This window comes from Schistocerca gregaria, chromosome 1 (genome assembly GCF_023897955.1).
Source record: "Schistocerca gregaria isolate iqSchGreg1 chromosome 1, iqSchGreg1.2, whole genome shotgun sequence".
NCBI lineage: Eukaryota > Metazoa > Arthropoda > Insecta > Orthoptera > Acrididae > Schistocerca > Schistocerca gregaria.
In genome coordinates, this window is record NC_064920.1 from 458487738 (window position 1) to 458514102 (window position 26365).

Here is a 26365-nt window from a genome sequence, read left to right on the forward strand (position 1 = left end):
AAAATTACTTGTAGTTGTGGACAGGTTTATATCGGTATTACAAAGAGAATTGTCAACACCCGCCTTGTTGAACATAAGAGGAATTGCAGCCTGGGTCACACGGATAAATCGACCTTAGCAGAACATGTTTATCAGGAAGGAAATCATAGAATAAAATTCAGCGTGACGAGCGTCATATCTAAAACCTCGCATTATTATGCGCTCATGTATAGAGAGGCTATAGAGATTGATAAACACCGTAATAATTTTAGCAGGAAAGACGAAGATGTTAAACTGGGTAAAAGCTGGCTGTCAGCTTTGCACCGGAAGCGTGACGATCGATTACATTCAGTCGAGTATGTTGGCAAAGCTACGTGTTGGACAGTGGCGCCCTCTGTACTGCCTATATAATCAGCGCGTTCTCAAATTATTTTTGCAGTTCGCCGCTTTACCTCGGAGGATACCTTTTTAAGTCGGAGACGAGACGTCAGGCGAGAGTTTTATACACTGACCACGCCTATCAGCCCGGAAGTTTTAAGTGAAGAAAATACCGGCCGTGAAAGCCTACATTGTATGAGTAGTAACACTCAGTCCGTCTTGCAACAGTAACGCCACTATCTTTTCATAGTTTCACTGCCGGTAGAAGTAAAGAACGAGTACATATGATACTACTTCGCATACACTTCGCATAACGAGAGTCAAGTTGCGACCTACTAGCCGGAAACCTAAAACAAGCGTCTGTGTATTAGGGAGATTGCGTATTGCGGAACTGTTGTACAACACAGTGCAATCCTAGCCTCCAGACTCCAGTGATACTGGTGCAAGTACTCTAGAGATCAGAAATGAGTTCAGTTCACTCGCTTTAAATTCGCCAGTGATTCCGGTGACGTCTTTTCCGAACTCACCATCACTCGACTCGAGTGTCCCCGCTGCTACCCAGTCCTCCCCTGAGTCTGTTGTCGGCGAAGTGTACTCGACTCACTCAGAAAGAAAGGAGAGCGAGTACACGAGTTTGCAAATGTAGCCGCGCACTCGTGGCATTACCGCCACATAAGCAAGCGTTTTGAAATCCACCGTTACATCGTAAATTACTATTAATTTTTTTACGTAAGCTAGATGTCGACTTAATAGCCATTCTCAAGTGCACGTTGAAATGTACCAAAACGTCCCGTCAGCCTAATTGACAGACGCATGTTATGTAACAGCCGATCGGTTAGCAGCGAATTTTTTTCTGTTTATACACATGTTCGTGTAGACAAAACGCTTAAAATTTATTTGAATATTCAGTACCTGTTCGTAGAAAATCGAACTATTACGTTGATAAATACAGGCTTTCGAGCGATACCAAGTCTGTGACGAAAGTACCAGAGAACGTGAAAGGAAGATGAAGTGCAGTCTCTAAATGGCCATTCATTATTAAAATAAATTACAGAAATGAATTATAAGCTACGCAGCTCGCTGTTATCTCAAAAGCGTTAGTTGTCATGCCAAATGAATACAAAAATGTTGTCGTTTTTTGGCAGGAATATTATTCTGGGCCCAGTTGTTGTTTTACGCAACACATACGTATGTTTTCTCATGATAAAGGTGAAACAAACAAGAATACAACCATTTCGTTTGCACTGGACGAAACGTATATGGTTTTCATCTGAAGCTTGAAGTATAGCGAGAAACTGAATTCCAGATAATACTATTCCTCTAATGGAAAACATTTGCAGTTGTGTGTTTTGTATCATTTAATTTTCGTCATACACCCTCCATAGACTCACAAAACATAACTTCAGCAAAGGCCATTTGATTCAGGCAATCGGTGATTTCACTTTGTCTGTGCTACTTTACATCAGCAATTTCGTGTACTCATCTTCCATACTAACAGTAGGTAATAACTAGCCTTACATTCCTGGTTGCTTCAGTAAAAGACAACGAATCAACGAGTTTCAAGCGCCTGTAGTGCAGCAGTTCTCAGACTCGACACAACTACTGAGGAAACTAAGGAAGCCCGTTAACACTGATGCGACAGTGGCGCCTTGACTTTTGAAGTATGCTACCCGCAACAAACGTTGATTTAAGTTATGTCAGTCATATCGTTATGGAAGCAACGTACGTGTACCTTATTTGAATTTTAAAATGCTATAAAAGCCTTGAAAGCCGAGCGGTCTAAGGCGCTGCAGGCATGGACTTTGCGGCTGGTCCCGGCGTAGGTTCGAGTCCTCCCTCGGGCATTGGTGAGTGTTTGCCATTAGGATAATTTAGGTTAAGTAGTGTGTAAGCTCAGGGACTGATGACCTTAGCAGTTAAGTTCCATAAGCTTTCACACACATTTGAAAATTTTTGAATGGCCTTGAAATTCAATTTATTATTTGCGGTCTACAACATGTAAAGTTTTTATAGACAACATTAGGTATTACAGGTTTATTTGGAGTATAAGTGTACATGAATCAGTGACAAAAATGCACATCAGAGCATAAAATATAACAAACGGGAATTTTGAACAAAATTAGCATGCTAACGAAAATGTATAAATGATGAAATTTAGTTGTGTTCTTTTCTAAATGGTAATCTACTGACTTACTTGTTTTGCTACATCTGTAAACTAATTTATTTCGTTAGGAGAACTTATATTCGCTGACCCTACAAGCACAACAATCAGCGTGGCTTCTTTCGCAACGTTTACGTTAAGTTAAAAATTAAAAGGAAGGTCTGCATTGGCTGTAATATTGATGGTTTATTGATAGCAAAATCGAAATTCCAATCACATAGTGATCATCTTCAGTGCTGTGGTGTACAAATTAAACTCATAGACTCTGGTATCAAGTTATCAGTAACCAAAACTGAAAAGCGATCACAATCAGCACTGAAGATGATCACTATGTGATTGAAAATTCATTTTGCTATCAATAAACCATCAGTATTACGGCCAACGCTGACCTTGGTTTTAATTTAACATACATGGTCGTTGTGCACACAGACTCCATGGAGTCGCCAATGAATAACATACGTTAAGGCCCCCACCTTGACTCGAATTCTGATATATGTACTTTAGTGAGGCACTTTGAGTAAACCAAATTTCAACCAAGCAGAAAATAGATCGCACATCACCTGAAGCACGCAGTGATTTCGTCATCGGCATATACTCAGTTCTGGAGGCCACTATGTCGTTGGATACAAGTAAAAATGCCTACCATCATTCTGACACTGCTCTTTAGATATTATGTCGTTTAACATTCGTCTCACAGATCTAACAGATCCAGTAAAATTAATTTTTTCAGTCAACTTTTTCTCAGTTATTCTGATGCTGAGTACTTGCCACTGTAAAATTCACAGACTGTCCGCCTGACAATTTTTCTATTAAAAATCGTTTGATTTAGTTAAAGAACTGCGTTGTTCAACATTTTTCCTTGGGTAATTGAACGCTGGAGATTTTCTCCTATGACACATGCACTGGATAGTTCTTAAAGCAACGCTACGAGTGGCTGCAAAAATAATACATGCGGAAGCAAGGTTTTATCTTAAAATAGTTCCTTTTTTCGGTAACACATAACTTGATTTCTTAATATCATCGCTATTGGTTACGTCTGGCTTCCGCAAACATTTACTAACAACTGTGTATGTAGACGCCAGCAATCCACCGTTATTGTCTACAAGAAGTTTTAAATGTTTATAGACGTTGAGCGTAATGGATATGCTTTGCCGCCGAAACTCAGTTGCCTTTTACAGTTGCATTCCTTGTGCTGTCAAAGTGCGTTTTGTTGGAGTTGTCTGGAAACCCGACCCACATGACAAAGGACAAAATCTCTCTTTCTTCCTGATTTTCCTTTTGCAAGTCACACGAAGAGTTTCACTCAGCAACATAATTGTACAAATAATACAACAAGGTTCATATTATTGCTTCGAGTCAAACTGCCGAAACTAATCTACATCTACATCTTCATCATACTTCTAAAGCCACATAATGGTGTGTGGCGATGGGTAGCTTCGGTACCACCGTCTGATCCCTCCAACCCTGTTCCACTCACGAATAGTGTGTGGGAGGAATAATTATCGGTAAACCTATGTATTGGTTCTAATTTCTTGATTCTTTTCCTTGTGGTCAACACACGAGGTATATGTGGGGGGAAGTAATATGTTGCCCGTCTGCTCCTCACAAGTGTTTCCCCGAAATTTCAACAGTAAATCTCTCTTGAAACGTCTGCCACTGGAGTTTGTTTGGCATCTTCGTAACGCTCTCTCGCGAACTAAATGATCCCGTGACGAAATGCGCCGCTCTTCGTCGGATCTTCTCTATCAGTCCTACCTGATAGGGATCCCAGAGAGATGAACATTACTCAATAATCGGGCGAACAAGCGACTCATAAGCCACTTCTTTCGTGGATGAGTCATATTTCCTTAAGGTTCTTCCGAAAAATCTGAGTCTGGTGTCTGCTTTTCCCACTATCTGTTTTATGCGAACATTCCACTTAAGGTCGCTCTGGATAATACTAAAAGAAAAAAAAGATTAATTTTCTAACCGATAGTCTACACAGTGGGCAACGTCCTTGCCGCAATGGATCCACCGGTTCCCGTGAGATCACCGAAGTTAAGCGTTGTCGGGCGTGGCTGCACTTAGATGGGTGACCATCCAGGCGGCCATGCGCTGTTGCCATTTTTCGGCGTGCACTCAGCCTCTTGATGCCAACTGAGGAGCTACTCGACCGAATAGAAGCGGCTTCGGCCAAGAATACCATCATAACGGCCAGGAGAGCGGTGTGCTGACCCCACGCCCCTCCTATCCGCATCCTCCACATAGGATGACACGGCGGTCGGATGGTCCCGGTAGGCCGCTCGTGGACTGAAGACGGAGTGCTTTTTTTTTTTTTTTTGGTCTACACAGTAAAATACACATGTTTAGTTCACTTCTTTGGAGAAGGACGTGAAAAAATAAACACTTAATATATTTGAAACTTCCTGGCAGATTAAAACTGTGTGCCGGACCGAGACTCGAACTCGGGACCTTTGCCTTTCGCTGGCTAGTGCTCTACCTGCATCGTTCGCAGGAGAGCTTCTGTGAAGTTTGGCAGGCGAGGTACAGGCAGAAGTAAAGCTGTGAGGACGGGGCGTGAGTCGTGCTAGGGTAGCTATGTTGGAAGAGCACTTGCCCGCGAAAGGCAAAATTCCATAGTTCGAGTCTCGGTCCGGCACACAGTTTTAATCTGCCAGGAAGTTTCATATCAGCGCACACTCCGCTGCAGAGTGAAAATCTCATTCTGGACTTAATAAATTTTCTGGTGATCAGAGAAGTGCTGCTGCTGCTGCTGCACGTCCTCTCGGCTCGGTGGCTGCCGCTACACTGTAACACAATAAGGAATGGAAAAGAGAAATACGCAAAACTCTACGCACAATGTCACTACTGACTCTCTTCTGGTGCTCGAACTAGGCAACTACGGAAGCTCAGCTTTGCCATGTTGGAATGTTAAAGTGAGAGCGCTGCGCAGGTCACCCCGTGCTGCGCTGCGCAGCTGCGAGTAGAGACCTAGAGCACTCACATCCTGTGCACGCCGTCCGCCAGGTCGGGCGGCACGTCGGTGAGCGCGGGCCCTCCGCAGCGGCACTCCACCTCGACGCTGCGGCCGTCGCTGGTGTTCCAGCAGTCGCAGGCGAGCCCCGGGCCGGCGCCGTCTCCTGCACCCGGGTGCTCCCACTCGTCCGCCTCGGCGTCCGTCTCGGCCGCGTCGGAGCCCAGGTCGAAGCCGCGGTCGGCGCGCGCGTCGCCCAGGAACAGGTCGGTCACGGCCGACCACAGGCCGGCGCTGCCGCCGTACTCGTCCGCCGCCGCCGCCGCCGGCGGGCTCGCCGTGGGGTCGCCGGAGGGCGGAGAGGCGTCGCCCCACGAGCCGTCGACGTCGCTACCGCAGGCACCGGGCACCGCCGCGAGCGCCGCCACCGCCGCCGCCACCACCAGCCTGCAACAGCCGCAGCTCACAGTTGCCGTTCTAACCTCAATGGAATACAGAAAACGAGGAGACACTGTATGGAACGGTGTACGAAAGGGTGCTGCTAAGCAATGCCTCCGAATTTATTATTTGTCAACTCTCAAAGCCTTTTAAGTAAAAATAAGTCATAACATTCTATATGTTGAGTGTGGTGTGGTACACTATCGACACAGGAACTCTACATCCAGAGGTTGGCTGTAGCACGTGTGGCAGCCCTGTCAATCCGCATCTACCTCGCAGAGAAGTGCTCTGTAGCACGCGAGAGTAGCAGTACTAGGGAATCGGCTTAAGAAGATATTGCAACGACGCCAACCAATCTAATTGTGAGGTTCATTTGCAGCCTTCTCGACGTTACCAGTTCGCCTCTCTGTTATTGTGACTCTTTATGACGAACGTGCCTGTATACCGGATTAGTGCTGAATTTTATTTCGAAGTTACATAATAACGGTCCTGAAAATTACACTACTGGCCATTAAAATTGCCACACCACAAAGATGACGTGCTAGAGACGCGATATTTAACCGACAGGAAGAAGATGCTGTGATATGCAAATAATTAGTTTTCCAGAACATTCACACAATGTTGGCGCCGGTGGCGACACCTACAACGTGCTGACATGAGGAAAGTTTCCAACCGATTTCCCATACACAAACAGCAGTTGACCGGCGTTGCCTGGTGAAACGTTGTTGTGATTCCTCGTGTAAGGGGGAGAAATCCGTAACATCACGTTTCCGACTTTGATAAAGGTCGGATTGTAGCATATCGCGATTACCGTTTATCGTATCGCGACACTGCTGCTCGCGTTGGTCGAGATCCAATGACTGTTAGTAGAATATGGAATCGATGGGTTCAGGAGGGTAATACGGAACGCCGTGCTGGATCCCAATGGCCTCGTATCACTAGCAGTCGAGATGACAGTCATCTTATCCGCATGGCTGTAACGGATCCTGCAGCCAAATCTCGATCCCTGAGTCAACAGATGGGAATGTCTCCAAGACAACAACCAGCTGCACGAACAGTTCGACGACGTTTGCAGCAGCATGGGCTATCATCTCGGAGACCATGGCTGCGGTTACCCTTAACGCTGCATCACAGACAGGAGCGCCTGCGATGGTGTACTCAACAATGAACAAGGGTGCACGAATGGCAGAACGTCATTTTTTCCGATGAATCCAGGTTCTGTTTACAGTATCGTGATGGTCGCATCCGTGTTTGGCGATATCGCGGTGAACGCACATTGGAAGCGTGTATTCGTCATCGCCATCCTGGCGTATCACCCGGTGTGATGGTATGGGGTGCCATTGCTTACACGTCTCGGTCACCTCTTGTTCGCACTGACGGCACTTCGAACAGTGGACGTTACATTTCAGGTGTGTTACGACCCGTAGTTCTACCCTTCATTCGATCCTTGTGAAACCCTACATTTCAGCAGGATAATGCACGGCCGCATGTTGCAGGTCCTGTACGGCCCTTTATGCATACAGAAAATGTTCGACTGGTGCCATGGCCAGCACATTCTTCAGATCTCTCACCAACTGAAAAATGTCTGGTCAATGGTGGCCGAACAACTGGCACGTCACAATACGCCAGTCACTACTCTTGATGAACTGTGGTATCGTGTTGAAACTGCATAGGCAGCTGTACTTGTATACCCCATCCGAGCTCTGTGTCACTCAGTGCCCAGGCGTATCAAGAGGCGGTTGTTCTGGGTACTTGTTCCTCAGGATCTATGCACCCAAATTGCGTGAAAATGTAATCACATGTCAGTTCTAGTATAATATATTTTTCCAATGAATACCCGTTTATCATCTGCATTTCTTCTTGGTCTAGCAATTTTAATGGTCAGTAGTGTACATCCAGAGGTTGGCTGTAACACGTGTGACAACCCTGTCAATCCGCATCTAGCTCGCAGAGAAATGCTCTGCTGCACGCGCGAGTAGCAGTACTAGGGAATCGGCTTAAGAAGATGCTGCACCGACGCCAACCAGTTTAATTGTGGGGTTCATTTGCAGCCTTCTCGACGTTACCAGTTCGCCTCTCTGTTATTGTGACTCTTTATGACGAACGTGCCTGTATACCGGATTAGTGTTGAATTTTATTTGAAAGTTACGTATTAACGGTCCTTTCTTCCCTGTCTCAGCACTCACCTATTCCTCGGCATCCAGTCCTGATCCCACCCGACGAGGATGAGATCCGTCGTTGGGTCGTTCTAGGGTTGGATGCCGAGAAATAGGTGCATGTTTAGAACCAGAGCAAAATATTTAGACGCACACGTAATATGTACGCAGAGGTGACAAAAGTGATGCGCTACCTCCTAACAACGTCTCGGACCTCCTTTTGCCCAACTTAATGCAGCAACTCGACATTTCAACAAGTTGTTGGAAGTTCCCTGCTGAAATATTGAGCCCTGCCTCTATATCCATCTATAATAGCGAAAATATTGCCAGTGCAGGATGTTCTGCACAAAGATAACTCTCGATTATGCCTAATAAACGTTCGGCAGGATTTATTTTGGGTAACCTGGGTGGCCAAATAATTCTCCTAACGTGTCCAGAATATTCTTCACAGCGAACGCTGACAACTGTGGCCCAGTGACATGACGTCGTTATTTGGTAACATGAAGTCCATGAATGTCTGCAAATGGTCTCCAAGTAGCCAAACATAACCATTTCCAGGCAATGATCAACTCAATTGGACCAGAGGACAAATTCCATCCCGTGTAAACACAGCTCACACCATTATGGAGCGAGCACCAACTTGCACAACGCCTCCTTGGTACCTTGGGTCCGTGACTGCGTGTGGTCCGCACCACACTCGAGCCATCTCGTCAGATCTTACTGTGGTATCAACGTTCGATACCACACTTGTTAGGGGTTGCAGTTATCGACGGCAGTCCGTACTAGTATCGCTGGACCCGCGAGTCGAGAGTAGCGCCGCTCCGCGGCTTGCAACAAGTCTCTAGCGTGCGCTCGCCCACTCTAGCTCGGGACGTCGAGTAGGAAAGTAGTATAGCCTTCAGCTGATAGGAAGCAACCTCTAACAAGGCGCTTAGTTAAAGTATGGCCTTTATGGTGCCTCTATAGCACTCTGTTTGTAATTATATTCATCCTGACTATTAACACTCCTGTACCACCAGTTAAGTACAATATATTATTTTTTACCGACGATGTCTAATTATTTTAGTCGTTGCAGACCCAGACCATACAGCCAGCTCCTTATCGACTTCACTGACAAACCTGCTGTATGTGCCAAGAAGAGGTTTTTATGTTTCTATTTAGCATTGGTCACCAGTCATTCACATTGCCGACGATTTGTTCGTCGTCATCATAACATTTACCAACTGAAATTGGGACTTATCTCACTAGGCCACGGTTTTCTGTCCTCTAGGGTCTAACCAATATGGTCAGGAGCCCAGGAGAGGCGCTGTTAGGAAAGAGATCATGTCAGTCGTCTGCTGCCGTAGCCCATTAACGCCAAATTTCGCCACACTATCCTATCGGATTTGTTCGTCATACGTCCCACGTTGATTACTGCTGTTAACTGATGCAGTGCAACTTGTCTGTTACCACTGACAACTCTACATGAACACCGCCGTTCTCGGTCGTTTAAGTCAAGGCCGCCGGCCACTGCGTTGTCCTTGGTGAGCGGTAACGGCTGTAATATGGTATTCTCGGCACGTTCACCAAATATTGAACTCCATAACGATTTCGATATAGAATGTCCCATGCGTCTAGCTCCAGCGATTCCGCTTTCAAAGTCTGTTAATTCCCGTCGTGTTGCCACAATCACGTCCGAAACCTTTTCAGATGTATCACCTGAGTACAAATGGTAGCTTCACCAGTGCACTGCCCATTTATACTTAGTGTAAATGATACTACTGACACTTCTAAATCTTCATACCGCTATCTAAGTAATTTTGTCACGTCGGTGTATGTTATGTCGTTAGCTTAACTTTATTCTCCAAGTCAAGTAATATTCCACGCTAGTTAGTTAAACAGTCATGTTCTTCATAAAAATTCCGCAGTAAAGGAGACGCGAAGTAATAACATTGGGAAGGCTCAAAGTGAACTCCACGCTTCAGATGGTTATCGTCAGTGAGGAGTCTTTCTAAGCTGCCTTTGTGTTGGTGCCCCATGTGCGTGCAGCAGACGATTTGTCTACCAGATAACTGACGGTTGGCTGGTCAGTTACGTGTGTTACTGCCAAACTCTGGACGTAGAATACCTGACGTGGTGTCGACAACGTACGACACCACATTTACTCTTCATTTTCATATCTTCGCCGCCATGTGCCGCTATAGGATTAAGAACTGTAGCGTGCAACGTGGTGATTTGTATCGTAACTTTTTCGGCGTGCGAGGGTCAGTGTGCTGTAGTGGAGTTTCGAATTCTAAGGGTTCGTTCACACATGGAGCACCCTCGCCTTCAGTATGTCAATGCCGGACCATTCACGAGCAGCGCTGCGAGGTCTACATCAACCCGTCTACGCATTTGGTGCTGCGCGCTAGCGGCCGGTCTAGACGCCTTGCCACGGTTCGCGTGGCTGCCCCGTCGGAGATTAGAGACCACCCTCGGGCATGGGTGTGTGTTGTCCTTAGCGTAAGTTATTTTAAGTAGTGTGTTAGCCTAGGGAACGATGACCCCAGCAGTTTGGTCCCATAGGAGCTTATCACATATTTCAAAATCTCCAAACGCCTTTTTTTCATTGTCGTCGATCGTCCTCCATATTGTCCCCACTTGGCCGCTTTAGTTTTCATCTGTTTCCAGAACTTTCCGTAAACAACGTCAAACATTGTACATTGACGCTATCAACCAACTTGTCTCCTGTTTGAGAAATGTGTTCGTCGCCACGGTGACTGTGCTGAGAAATACTTGTATAGACATCAAGATTAAAGATGCAGAATGTTAGTAACGTTTGTTTTACTTCAAACCTTTCAATAGTTTTCATAAAAAAATTCGGAGACTTTCATTTTCATCACACCCTCTCACAACATTGTATGGGTGACTCACTGCAATAAAAGTTAAACCATATAGCTGAGAAATTATTTCTTAAATAACACCCCTTCAAATGGTTCCAATGGCTCTTAGCATTATGGGACTCGCCATCTAAGGTCATCAGTCCCCTAGACTTAGAACTACTTAAACCTAACTAAGCTAAGAACAGCACACACATTCATGTCCGAGGCAGGATTCGAACCTGCGACCGTAGCAGCAGCGCGGTTGCGGACTAAAGCGCGTTTTTTATCTCATTTTGTTCTATTTTGTTCGTTGTATACGTTAGGGGCGGACGTCTCTTAGGATAGCTAATCCGCTGACTGAACACGCTGAGCTACCGTGCCGTCATCTAGAACCGCTCGGCCACATCGGCCGGCAGCATCTCTTCATTTCTCCTCTTTGACTACCTGTGGCCAATTATGGTTCCAATATTCTTATCAGTCTGCCAGGATCTCTTTTCCCTTTTAGTTTTAAAGTTCTTTTTATGGCGTGGTGAGCTCTCTGTATTCATTCTTTGTAGATATTCATTCCACTTCTTTTCGTTTTTCTTGCGAGGATGTTGTTAGTTGTGAGGTATAACTTTTGTTTTCCTTGTCGCTTTTATTGTTAGTTCTTTTACTCTGTACGTATGTATCTGATGGTCTGCAGTTTTTTGTGGTGTTCTGTAGTATGAAATGTTACTAATTTTTTCCTATACTGATATTGCTGCAACAGTCTCTTTTAAGTGAGTATGCAAAAGATGCAGTACAAGTTTCATTTTATTTGTAATGCTTAGGTGCAATGTGCTTTGCAAAAACAAATGTAGTATGCACCACAATTTATGAACTGTGAGACGAGAGTGATATCAAAAGTTGCAGTAGCACAGCAAAGACAATCAGAAGTCCCGGTTTGTGTTGTGTAGACCGCTACGGTCACAGGTTCGAATCCTGCCTCGGGCATGGATGTGTGTGATGTCCTTAGGTTAGTTAGGTTTAAGTTCTAGCGGACTGATGACCTCAGAAGTTAAGTCCCATAGTGCTCAGAGCCATTTGAACCATTTTTGTGTTGTGTAATGGTGCAAAACAGAATCATAAGATGACTGATGGCCGCTTACTTATGTTCCGATTTTGGCTTAAACTGAACTACCACGTGGACGCTATGGGACAAAATGTTATAGTGTGTGAGTGGTGAAAGTTTCATGGAGTACTATAAACAGCAGCTGACAATGTTTGCGAGAATGGACTTCGGTTGTCGTTGTGAGAACTCAACTGTCTGCAGCTAACTACACTCCTGGAAATTGAAATAAGAACACCGTGAATTCATTGTCCCAGGAAGGGGAAACTTTATTGACACATTCCTGGGGTCAGATACATCACATGATCACACTGACAGAACCACAGGCACATAGACACAGGCAACAGAGCATGCACAATGTCGGCACTAGTACAGTGTATATCCACCTTTCGCAGCAATGCAGGCTGCTATTCTCCCATGGAGACGATCGTAGAGATGCTGGATGTAGTCCTGTGAAACGGCTTGCCATGCCATTTCCACCTGCCGCCTCAGTTGGACCAGCGTTCGTGCTGGACGTGCAGACCGCGTGAGACGACGCTTCTTCCAGTCCCAAACATGCTCAATTGGGGACAGATCCGGATATCTTGCTGGCCAGGGTAGTTGACTTACACCTTATAGAGCACGTTGGGTGGCACGGGATACTTGCGGACGTGCATTGTCCTGTTGGAACAGCAAGTTCCCTTGCCGGTCTAGGAATGGTTGAACGATGGGTTCGATGACGGTTTGGATGTACCGTGCACTATTCAGTGTCCCCTCGACGATCACCAGAGGTGTACGGCCAGTGTAGGAGATCGCTCCCCACACCATGATGCCGGGTGTTGGCCCTGTGTGCCTCGGTCGTATGCAGTCCTGATTGTGGCGCTCACCTGCACGGCGCCAAACACGCATACGACCATCATTGCCACGAAGGCAGAAGCGACTCTCATCGCTGAAGACAACGCGTCTCCATTCGTTCCTCCATTCACGCCTGTCGCGACACCACTGGAAGCGAGCTGCACGATGTTGGGGCGTGAGCGGAAGACGGCCTAACGGTGTGCGGGACCGTAGCCCAGCTTCATGGAGACGGTTGCGAATGGTCCTCGCCGATACCCCAGGAGCAACAATGTCCCTAATTTGCTGGGAAGTGGCGGTGCGGTCCCCTACGGCACTGCGTAGGATCCTACGGTCTTGGCGTGCATCCGTGCGTCGCTGCGGTCCGGTCCCAGGTCGACGGGCACGTGCACCTTCCGCCGACCACTGGCGACAACATCGATGTACTGTGGAGACCTCACGCCCCACGTGTTGAGCAATTCGGCGGTACGTCTATCCGGCCTCCCGCATGCCCACTATACGCCCTCGCTCAAAGTCCGTCAACTGCACATACGGTTCACGTCCACGCTGTCGCGGCATGCTACCAGTGTTAAAGACTGCGATGGAGCTCCGTATGCCACAGCAAACTGGCTGACACTGACGGCGGCGGTGCACAAATGCTGCGGAGCTAGCGCCATTCGACGGCCAACACCGCGGTTCCTGGTGTGTCCGCTGTGCCGTGCGTGTGATCATTGCTTGTACAGCCCTCTCGCAGTGTCCGGAGCAAGTATGGTGGGTCTGACACACCGGTGTCAATGTGTTCTTTTTTCCATTTCCAGGAGTGTAGATGGCACTAATTAATGTACTTTCAATTTATTACCTCGTCTGCAACTTAGTGAGCTGCCGCTCGGGCTGAAACGTTAACTATTGCCGTGGCGACTTGGAAACTGATTGTCACGTGTGGCACTGTTTTCGCCAGAACTGTAAATCCGTGATTGTGATTGTTAAATGAGTACGGACTGTAATATCACGATCAGCTTGTGGAATTGAATACTACACTGTTTTAAGACTGTGTACGGAATGTCAGGAACAGAAAGGCGACTGTATCAACCGTTGTTATTGCGCACATACGAAATTGTATCAAAACAACAATGCTTATTCCCCACTAGCCTGTTCCGCAGAAACGCAGAGGAGTATAATAATTTTGCATCGTGGAGCCTATACCAAAGAAGAGGAGGTTTCCATAGCCATTTTATGACTAATGGAATCATAGTAATTACGCCGCCACAACCAACGAATTGCCTCTGACGTCATGACGCATCGTCTACATAGAGATAAGCTGCAACGCCAAACGCTCTCCTCTATGCTGAATACAGACATTTGGAACGGTTGCAAATGTAATTTATTTTTATTTGTAACGAACTTTTCGTAGTACTTGCTTTCCATAAGTGTAGTTTTCGTAACGAGTATTTGCTATCAGAGGTGATATTGCTAAACAGTAAAGTAGTTATTGTTATTTGCTATATCTATCTTTCTCTTTTATTTTAGTGGAGCCTTTACTACGTGCGATTTTACGTATTCCTTTGTTTTCGTGTATGCAGGCACTGTTACTTCAGGCATATTTATGTGTTTTGTTATGGTATATGCCAGACAGCGTAAGCTGCGGCGTCCGCCATTAAATTCCGGGCGCCTACCAATCATGGCAAATCGGCTCGCTCGCTGTTGGTGCAAAGGAGCCTACGGGCGAAAGTTTGATTGTACCAACTCTCAAATACGTCAGATCTGTTCACTTTCTATATTATGGCGTTCTCATTACCAAGTGAAAGCTAAGTTAGCAATTTGAATGATAAGTTCTCATTACCAAATTAAAGCTAATTTAGCAATTTGAATGATAACTGATCAAAATTGTAGTCGTTTCCGTAATCAGTCACCACTTTATTTGCGATAGTTTCCTTGTTACATGTTCTTCTGCAAAAATCTGACGTGGTTTCTATCGTTAAAATTAGGAAGGAAAACAGTTTTGATATGAATTTAAGTAATCGAAACTCACGGTCAAAATTACGCAAAGTAGATATCTGAGAACAGTTTTCTTCACATCCTCCAGTGCTTGTTTCACACACCAGAATTTCATCCCCCTCCGAATACATTGCTTTCTTATTACCTATTTTTTATATTCCTTCACCGCTCTAAGAAACTTCATTCTTCTTCTATCCTTTGTCTTTTTGTCTTTTATACAAAACGTGGGTTTCACTCTTTTAATAGTGTTGGGAATCTGAAAATTTTATAAAATTTCAGTCTCATTTCTTTCGTGTTTCATGATTTAATGTTCTATTATTGTTGCACAGATATTTTAAATCTATTCAACTTAACGTGCATATCCCCTTTGCATTCATACGATAGTTTTCATTTTACACAGTGGAAATATTTTACCTGTTGATTTCTTTTTTTCTTTTCTTTTTTAATTAACTACTGTATTAATTTTCACTGAATATGTTCCATTGGATTTCATTGACTTAGATTTATTAGAAATCATTTTCAGATTATATTTTGTACATGTTTTATTTATTTCACAAATTCTTTTATGGAAGTCATGTTCTCTTGTTAACTCTAGTGTAAGATCATTAGAATATACGACTGATGATTTTAGTTGTACCCTAGTTTATCTGAGAGTTTCCCTCTGCGAACTGCTTCGCCAATGTAAATATCGAAAAGCGAAAGGGATTAGCTACAGGATATTTTCATCTTTTTATTTACTGCATCGGTTGTATATACACGTCTTCTATATCTAAGATAACTGACGTTTCTTTATCCAGACAAATGATACCAGATATACGCTGCGAAAGGTGAGCTCTGTGTTACATTATTTACCATAATTTGCCCTAATCACATTATCAAAACAATTCTCAATCTCTTGTTCACAAATGTATTGTACATTTAAGGAGGTGGCACATGTAATACCACCAGAAATAGAAATACAGTATCCTGGTGTAGAGCACGTCGACTCATCAACAAACACTCTTTGTGGTCACTTAAATCACGACTTGGTGTGTTATTTTCATTACAACGTATTGTTTATTACTATTACTCATAAGTTTTTTATATAAATCTAACATATGCGGCCAAAAAAATGGTTCAAATGGCTCTGAGCACTATGGGACTTTACTTCTGAGGTCATCAGTCCCCTATAACTTAGAACTGCGTAAACCTAACTAACCTAAGGGCATCACACACATCAATACCCGAGGCAGGATTCGAACCTGCGACCGTAGCGTTCGCGCGGTTCCAGACTGTAGCACCAGAACATAAGCGGTCAAGACATCTTTGACGAGAGCGCCCATGACAAATAAATTACTTGCACCAGATCGACGTTCTCGCTATATACCAAGTGATAAAACAATTAGTTACTAGTCAAGAATTTCCATATACACTACTGACCAATAAAACTGTATGAAACTTCCTGGCAGATTAAAACTGTGTGCCCGACCGAGACTCGAATTCGCGACCTTTGCCTTTTGCGGGCAAGTGCTCTACCAACTGAGCTACAGAAGCACGACTCAGGTCCGGTACTCACAGCTTTACTTCTGCCAGTATCCGTCTCCTACCTTCCAAACTTTACAGAAGCTCTTCTGCGAAACTTGCAGAACTGGCACTCCTGAAAGAAAGGATACTGTGGAGACATGGCTTAGCCACAGCCTGGGGGATGTTTCCGGAATGAGATTTTCACTCTGCAGCGGAGTGTGCGCTGATATGAAACTTCCTGGCAGATTAAAACTGTGTGCCCGACCGAGACTCGAACTCGCGACCTTTGCCTTTCGAGGTCGGGCACACAGTTTTAATCTGCCAGGAAGTTTCATATCAGCGCACACTCCGCTGCAGAGTGAAAATCTCATTCTGGAAACATCCCCCAGGCTGTGGCTAAGCCATGTCTCCACAGTATCCTTTCTTTCAGGAGTGCTAGTTCTGCAAGGTTCGCAGAAGAGCTTCTGTAAAGTTTGGAAGGTAGGAGACGGATACTGGCAGAAGTAAAGCTGTGAGTACCGGACGTGAGTCGTGCTTCGGTAGCTCAGTTGGTAGAGCACTTGCCCGCGAAAGGCAAAGGTCGCGAGTTCGAGTCTCGGTCGGGCACACAGTTTTAATCTGCCAGGAAGTTTCATATCAGCGCACACTCCGCTGCAGAGTGAAAATCTCATTCTGGAATAAAACTGTAGTCCAGGAATGACAGCGAATAACGTGAATTTACTTGTTGTGCATGTACTGTATATGGGGAAATACATGCGCTTCCGCAGCCAGTGTTTATCTCACTTAAATCCTTCTGGATGTACTTGGGAGTCTTGTTATAAATATTAAAATAAACTGCCTTCCTCAGGATACAGATTAGTCTAGTTATAGAATGAGTCTATTCAATGTTATTATAAAACCACTGTTGTCAACATTCGTAGCTTTTACTGGCCCTAAAATAACACTTGTCAGTTTGAGGAGAGAGGTAGAAAGATGGGACCCACTGAGCAGGCAGTCGTTCACCCCTTGTTAATTACGAAGTCACTGCAGAGGCATTGCAGCCATCTCAGTTACGCAGGGAGCCATCAGGATGCGTAATTACGACAGGGAATGACAGAGTTTGTTTGCAGCTAAGAATTTTTTCTGTGTCAGCTAGGATGGCAGGAAAACGTGGCCAGCGCCGCCTAAGTCAAAGAAACAGCTGTAGGCTCTTCAAGGAAAGCATCCAGACTTGTACAAAAGCGTGACCGCTTTGATTATGAGCGCAGGTGGCAGTATCCCGCTTTAAACGTGGCTCCACGGGCAACTCTGTCTTCAGCAGGACAATGGCGAGCAGCCTACATTCCGGGAGCGTATTGTCCACCTCGGGTAAGCGACTGACATACTGACAGACGCTGAGCTTTATGATTTGCTCTGGGAAGGAGAGCATTGTCCGCCATAGGCGTGGCATACACGGGCGTTTCTCTGGCCTCATCTTTAGTGGGGGAGAGCAGTGATTTTGGTGGCAAACTTTGTAACTGGAGGAATACCACTAGCCATGTCTAGACGGAGTTCTGATGCAGTATTATAAGTACGCGATTGGCTCCATTTGCTTGGGCAGCTTGGCCATTGGATGGGACGAATTTTGGGCGATTCCCCATGAGTTTGCTGTCAAGGAGGGGGGAGAGAGATTTTCGCATGTCAAACTGGCGCAGAGCCGCCACAGACATCTTGGGTTTTCGGCACGCCAGCCCGGATTCTACACTCCTGGAAATTGAAATAAGAACACCGTGAATTCATTGTCCCAGGAAGGGGAAACTTTATTGACACCTTCCTGGGGTCACATACATCAAATGATCACACTGACAGAACCACAGGGACATAGACACAGGCAACAGAGCATGCACAATGTTGGCACTAGTGCACTGTATATCCACCTTTCGCAGCAATGCAGGCTGCTATTCTCCCATAGAGACGATCGTAGAGATGCTGGATGTAGTCCTGTGGAAGGGCTTGCCATGCCATTTCCACCTGGCGCCTCAGTTGGACCAGCGTTCGTGCTGGACGTGCAGACCGCGTGAGACGTAGCTTCGTCCAGTCCCAAACATGCTCAATGGGGGACAGATCCGGAGATCTTGCTGGCCAGGGTAGTTGACTTACACCTTCTAGAGCACGTTGGGTGGCACGGGATACATGCGGACGTGCATTGTCCTGTTGGAACAGCAAGTTCCCTTGCCGGTCTAGGAATGGTAGAACGATGGGTTCGATGACGGTTTGGATGTACCGTGCACTATTCAGTGTCCCCTCGACGATCACCAGAGGTGTACGGCCAGTGTAGGAGATCGCTCCCCACACCATGATGCCGGGTGTTGGCCCTGTGTACCTCGGTCGTATGCAGTCCTGATTGTGGCGCTCACCTGCACGGCGCCAAACACGCATACGACTATCATTGGCACCAAGGCAGAAGCGACTCTCATCGCTGAAGACGACACGTCTCCATTCGTCCCTCCATTCACGCCTGTCGCGACACCACTGGAGGCGGGCTGCACGATGTTGGGGCGTGAGCGGAAGACGGCCTAACGGTGTGCGGGACCGTAGCCCAGCTTCATGGAGACGGTTGCGAATGGTCCTCGCCGATACCCCAGGAGCAACAGTGTCCCTAATTTGCTGGGAAGTGGCGGTGCGGTCCCCTACGGCACTGCGTAGGATCCTACGGTCTTGGTGTGCATCCGTGCGTCGCTGCGGTCCGGTCCCAGGTCGACGAGCACGTGCACCTTCCGCCGACCACTGGCGACAACATCGATGTACTGTGGAGACCTCACGCCCCACGTGTTGAGCAATTCGGCGGTACGTCCACCCGGCCTCCCGCATGTCCACTATACGCCCTCGCTCAAAGTCCGTCAACTGCACATACGGTTCACGTCCACGCTGTCGCGGCATGCTACCAGTGTTAAAGACTGCGATGGAGCTCCGTATGCCACGGCAAACTGGCTGACACTGGCGGCGGCGGTGCACAAATGCTGCGCAGCTAGCGCCATTCGACGGCCAACACCGCGGTTGCTGGTGTGTCTGCTGTGCCGTGCGTGTGATCGTTGCTTGTACAGCCCTCTCGCAGTGTCCGGAGCAAGTATGGTGGGTCTGACACACCGGTGTCAGTGTGTTCTTTTTTCCATTTCCAGGAGTGTATGTACATCTCGGCGTGATGGTAAGCGGGCATCGGCCTTTGCAGTCGTGCACTTATGACCAGTCTCTACATCACCTGTTGGCCAGTTCAGTGGTGAGCATATCAGCGGCTAGGGTCTACTAGCAAACTTTGTCTGAGGACTTAGTCTTCACTGCAGCGAGTTCATCTGACCTGCAGCCCTGTATTTTAACGAACCTATGTCGAAATGCCGTTCAGCTGGCGGTTCACATTCTTGGTCTGTACCTCATATATAGTCAGAAAGCGTTGTTGCTATTACCTTGAAGGAGTCATCGCTGTAGCTTAACCTTTCCCACCCATAAACTTCATCTGTCGCTGTGTATTGCGTTTCATGCTTTTTAATACGATCTGTATGCTAATTCTGCTAATTCAAGTGTTGGATTTGTAGTCAACTAAGTCTGACGAATGGAAAAACTAGTAGAAACCGACCTCGGGGAAGATCAGTTTGGATTCCGTAGAAATACTGGAACACGTGAGGCAATACTGACCCTACGAACTAGAAAAGGTAAACCTACGTTTCTAGCACTTGTAGAGTTAGAGAAAGCTTTTGACAATGTTGACTGGAATACTCTCTTTCAAATTCTAAAGGTGGCAGGGATAAAATACAGGGAGCGAAAGGCTATTTACAATTTGTACATAAACCAGATGGCAGTTATAAGAGTTGAGGGACATGAAAGGGAAGCAGTGGTTGGGAAGGGAGTAAGACAGGTTTGTAACCTCTCCCCGATGTTATTCAATCTGTATGTTGAGCAATCGGTAAAGGAAACAAAAGAAAAATTCGGAGTAGGTATTAAAATCCATGGAGAAGAAATAAAAACTTTGAGGTTCGCCGATGACATTGTAATTCTGTCAGAGACACCAAAGGACGTGGAAGAGCAGTTGAACGGAATGGACAGTGTCTTGAAAGGAGGGTATAAGATAACATCAACGAAAGCAAAACGAGGATAATGGAATGTAGTAGAATTAAGTCGGGTGATGCTGAGGGAATTAGATTAGGAAATGAGACACTTAAAGTAGGAAAAGAGTTTTTCTATTTGTGGAGCAAAATAACTGATGATGGTCGAAGTAGAGAGGATATAAAATGTAGACTGGCACTGGCAAGGAAAGCGTTTCCGAAGAAGAGAAATTTGTTAAGATCGAGTATAGATTTAAGTGTCAGGAAGTGGTTTCTGAAAGTATTTGTATGAAGTGTAGCCATGTATGGAAGTGAAACATGGACGATAAACAGTGTGGACAAGAAGAGAATAGAAGCTTTCTAAATGTGGTGCTACAGAAGAATGCTGCAGATTAGATGGGTAGATCACATAACTAATGAGGAAGTATTGAACAGGATTGAGGAGAATAGAAGTTTGTGGCAGAAATTGACCAGAAGAAGGGATCGGTTGGTAGGACATGTTCTGAGGCATCAAGGGATCACCAATTTAATATTGGAGGGCAGCGTGGATGGCAAAAATCGTAGAGGGAGACCAAGAGATGAGTACACCAAGCAGATTCAGAAGGATGTAGGTTGCAGTAGGTACTGGGAGATGAAGAAGCTTGCACAGGATAGAGTAGCATGGAGAGCTGCATCAAACCAGTCTCATGACTGAAGACCACAACAACAACAAGTCTGAGAAAAGCAATATTTCATTTACTGCCCTATTCATCCTGACCATCCGATTATAATAAATTTTTGTGAGCCGAGGATTCACAACAAGGGTAGGACACTTTCCACGGTAAGGGATACATATCAGACTTTTCGGAAGTTTCAGAGCTCTCAGCCAATTGGAAGCTCACAGTCAGTTGACGACAGCCTTATGGGAGTAGTGTTTTTCCGCTTTTAGTCCCGAAAAACCGACGTCAGTTTTGAATGCGCTGTTTGTTTAGGTGGTCGCAGCACTGTCTGTTGAGGCCACTGTCTTGCGATCACACTTGGCCCGCCGCATCTAGATCGCTGGTAACGAAAAGGCCGAGAGTCCTACAGCCATCCCCGCTACTGAAGTAGTTCGGCTGCTTCAGGAGCTGAACAGTACCTAGCGCGTACGCATGTACTGATATCTCACAAGTGTTCTGGCTTCTAGAAATGAAATGAAATGTCGTGTGACGAGGGCCTCCCGTCGGGTAGACCGTTCGCCTGGTGCAAGTCTTACGATTTGACGCCACTTCGGCGACTTGCTCGTCGATGAGGATGAAAATTAGGACAACACAACACCCAATCCCTGAGCTGAGAAAATCTCCGACCCAACCGGGAATCGAACCCGGACCCTTAGGACTGACAGTCTGTCGCGCTGACCACTCAGCTACCGGGGGCGAACCACTGGCTTCTAGAAACTGGGTATACTCGCGATGGTGCTCCGCAAGTCTCAATCTGTTGTGCTGTCACAGTCAAACACACAGCTCACGCGCTACTTTGCAGGTGCAAACATGACTTTCAGTTTTTGCACTTATGAGTACCGTGCAAACAGTACTGAAATAATACCACGAGACACATGCTACCAGGCAAGCATAGACACTCGCCTGGCACCTCTCAGTTGAACGCAGCAGTCTTCAGATGGCGCTCACAAGCCTGGGCATCTTTCTGGTACCGCACCACATTTATCTGCTCGCAGTAACGGCTGCCGATAGTGTGGACAGCAGCTAAAGAGACAGCTGGCAAACTTAGACAACACTGCTTCCGCCTTATACTGACAGACAAATTTTTCTGACTATAGGTGCGAAACATGATGCGCCGCGGATACTCATACAGTTCGGAAACAGCAATTAGGCGGTTCAGTCAGTGCCTGAAGCCTGCTCAGTACTGTTCTCATAAGACTACAGTCCCACTTAGCAGTCGCTGTCTACCGAGAGATACGGTAATCAAGAGAGTCTGCAATATTACTTTCAGTCGTAATGACGATATCACAGACTTCCAAGAGGGAGCAAAGTTATTTAGACACCACTGTATTAGGTTTAGAATATCAACCACCATGCATCCAAGTTCAGTACCACATGGACCAATCACATTAAAGGGACCACCAGCTACTTTGAACATCAACATGTTGTAACCACTCACAGACGGCGGTTGGCAACACTAGCAGTGGAGGATATATAAAGTGTGACGGAGTGACACAGGAAATAGTCTGGAGCTGTCGTAATGCGGAAATGCAGCTATTTATGTGTCATGACATTTATCTGACATCTCCTAAAGAACAGATACCATCGGTGACCATGCAGCTCTCTTAAAATGAAATGATAATTAAATCAGGACCCTAAGCTGTCGACAGGCGTTGATATATATCAGCGGGGACTCGAACCCGGCATCTCCTGACTACATAGCAGACGCTCTATCCATCTGAGCCACCGAGGGAACAGAGGATAGATCGACTGCAGGGATTTATCTCTTGGACGCTCCCCGTGAGACTCACATTTCCAACTTAATGTCCACACACTACATTCGTACTGCCCCTGCCCATTACACTCATGACTCGCAGCACATAATCTTAACGAGTCTCATAAGAGTTCAGGTAATGCATGTGCATCCGGCATAGAAGGAGAATGTCAATTTCCGATTAGCCTTAACTATATGAAAATGATATCTGTTCTTTCGGACATCTTCAAATAGTTAAGGCTAACCGGCCAGTGACCTTCTTCTTCTGTGCTGGATGCACATGCGTTGCCAGAACTCTTACGGGACTCGGTAAGATTGTCTGCCGCAAGTACTGAGTGTAATGGGCAGGGACACTACGGCTTTTGATATATACTTGACAGCACATTGTACACTGTAACGCATTCGTAATGAATGTTATTGATTATTTCTTATTGTGTTGCCACATTTCATTTAGTGCCACCCTGTCAACCAAATGTTTAACTAGTAGGTGTGAAATCTGCAACCTTTAAAGAATAATAGTAGTAAATCAACATGGATGTAAGGGCTGAGTTAATAGCAGCATTAGGTTACAATATTCCAAATATACAAGGCACTGTTGAGTGCTCTTGCAGACTCCTTAGTTGGAACCTACGAATTTCTGGATCCTGTGGCTGCTATGCTGTTTTGATGGCTTTTCGAAATAGCACCTTTACCTACTATCATACGAATGCCCTTGACGTAAGGTATGTGCGCCAACGGGAGGTTTGCTTATTTTCCGTTTCCTATGTCCTTTTTCCTGATGAACACTGTAGCTTTTTTCGCTGTTTACCCATGGTATCGACTGTTACCAAAGGCTTTACGCAGCTCGCTCAGTTATTGTTCTGCGGTCACAGCGTGTAGGACGCAACATTTCTGAGTCGGATGATGCATGGACATGGACCAAAATTACCGGTTGATGTGAGATGATTGCCGTTAGGTGGTGTGTCCCAATTTGCCGTTGAAAGTTCCGTGGATCACATGTCCAAGAGTGGACTCATACTGTTATCTTTTTGTTCTAGCCTAAACAGAATGTTCTCTTGTAGCCAAAATATACGCTAATGAAATTTTGGGAGCTATGTTTCTCCGTGGGGGTAAATGACAAAATTATCGAACACTGCGTGAGATAAACCGTCCGTAGCTTAATGCAGTTTGCTGAGAAGCTTGCTTGAAAATGTCAGCTGATCGCGGGAGGGGGCACGGAGGAGATCCCTTTGCCACTACGTCCGTTAGTTCGTAATATTATCAGCACCAGGTTAAATGGGTTGATGACCAACACAGCCGCAATGAGTCATCAATATGAGAAGGTATCCGTTCCTGAAGTATAATAACAGTATTATAACGGTCTCATACTGGTGTGCTGCTGAAGTGAGACATAATGTCAAAGCTGAGCATTGTATCACTTTTCTCTATGTTCTACATGTTATGTGATACAAGTTTCAGAACGCTACAAAGAACTGAACCTCAACAAAATAGTAGCACATGGGGAGAAAGGGGCATCACAGTAAAAATTGGGAGGAGTCAGGCATTATGATTCCACAAGTGGATGAAGGACATGCCACGGTTACTGCTGACAGTAGGCAATATCGATCTGCTGTTTGATCCGCCCGAGAACGAACTTCAGAGCCATCCGATAGCAAAGATTATTAATCTAATGTGTAACTGGGTATTAGAGGTACTGGTGTGTACAGCAATCTGGACCATCACCACTCAAAGGTCTCGATGTATGGTGGTACAACATGCAATGTGTGGTTTTCATGAGCAATTAAAAGGGTCGAAATGATGTTTATGTTGATCTATATTCCAATTTTCTGTACATGTTCCGGAACTCCCGGAACCGAGGTGATGTAGAACATTTTTGATGTGTGTATATGCGAAGGTCGGAGTATTATCATCATCTGTCGAGCCATTGGTTTATGTTCCACAGTTTACAGTAATTATATTTTATGATGATAACGGTACGTGATGGCAGTGTCTCAGTTACGTTAGGTCAGCTACTGAAACTAGTCGTTGAATAAAGTGATATAATAATGCATCCTGCCAGGCTATAACAAGCGCTCTATTTGATGTGTGTGTGTGTGTGTGTGTGTGTGTGTGTGTGTGTAGAGCCACGAGTGCCGACGCTGTGAAATATTTTCACATTTGTTGTTACATTTTACAGGGGCAAAAACTAAAGCGCTTAAAAATAGCCGTAGCCCTAATCAGATGCGGTAATAAATTGAATATTATGCCACAGTCGCTTATCTGGAAAAAACTACTTACTGAAGTGAGCATAAGTGAAGAACTGTGCGTGCAGACTTACTGAGATGCGTGTTGTGGGGTGCACTGCATGTCCCTTCTGTACTCACAGACGTAATTTCCATGTTCGAAGATTGTACTGAGTTAAACAACACTGCATCTGTAGCCGAAATGTGATTCTTTTTCGTGAATGTTATTTAATTTTGTAAAATCAAACTCACTGGATTTTCTGTAATTTCAGAGTTTCACTTGTAAGTAGAACAAAATATGCTTCTTTACATTTAATGTAAATTAAAACAGAATATATTTTCTTTATATTTAATGTAAATTTTGTAGAACTAAATTGAAATCACCTTTGTAATTTTATGTAATTGATTATTACACTGCATCATTATCGTTAAGACAACAGCAGGGGAACTTTCCCTAAAGTTTGGTATTTGTGTATTTGGTGAACAGTGAACAGTAGTGGCAGCTGGGCGATGTGTGTGTTACGTCAGAGAGTGCGCACGCCAGGCACTCTAGTTAATAGGCAAGCAGCAGTGTGGGAGTCTGCATGTCGTTCAAGACGAGAAATTGGTCCATGTGAGGCTATAACGCAACTTACGAAGCACCGTAGAAACGAATTATATGGGAAGGTGAAACAAACTACCAATTGCTTCAACGTCCAGCCTCGTAATCGTTCTCAACTAATTAGAGTGCCTTCGTAATTACTGCAGTTTATGGAGGCTTCTCGCCAATGCTAACACTGTCGTCTCAAGAGCATCGTCAAGCTGTAAGACTTGTCACAATCAGATTAGGTTACATCTTCTGTACAACATACGCAGTGATATTTGCAGTCACCAGAATTTAAACAATAATGTTACTTTTATGGAATTCTAGCACCCTGACCTTGTCTAAACTAGGATACCGTACTTTCCTCAATTGTATATATCAGAGAATCGTTAATCTGTCAACGAAAAGTTACAAAACCTATTCAGTGCAAGTTTTCTTTTGTTTAAAATGATGATGCCTCAATAAATCAGTCAGTTAACCCATTCAACAGCCTGAGGCAGTAGATATGATTTCAGTTTGGATGACAGATAATAGTAAATTTAAATGAACTAAAACTGGAACTCTAAGATCAAAATGAAAGTTATAATTTTAAGGAATTGGATTTTACAGTTTTTTTGTGAAATTGTTTCCTATTTGGTTCGATGACTCGTGCTGAATCTTGATTGTTTTATTTAATGCAAATATTTTCAAATTACTTAGAAGTGAACTTCTGTAACTTCAGTTTGGAAAGTTAATGTAATGAGAATGCATA

The 26365-nt window shown here is 45.2% G+C and overlaps 1 pseudogene; it reads left to right on the top strand.

The window, feature by feature from the left end:
- The first annotated feature begins 4504 nt into the window (after positions 1 to 4504).
- LOC126288711 (5S ribosomal RNA) lies at positions 4505 to 4621 on the top strand (annotated as a pseudogene).
- The last annotated feature ends 21744 nt before the right edge of the window (positions 4622 to 26365 follow it).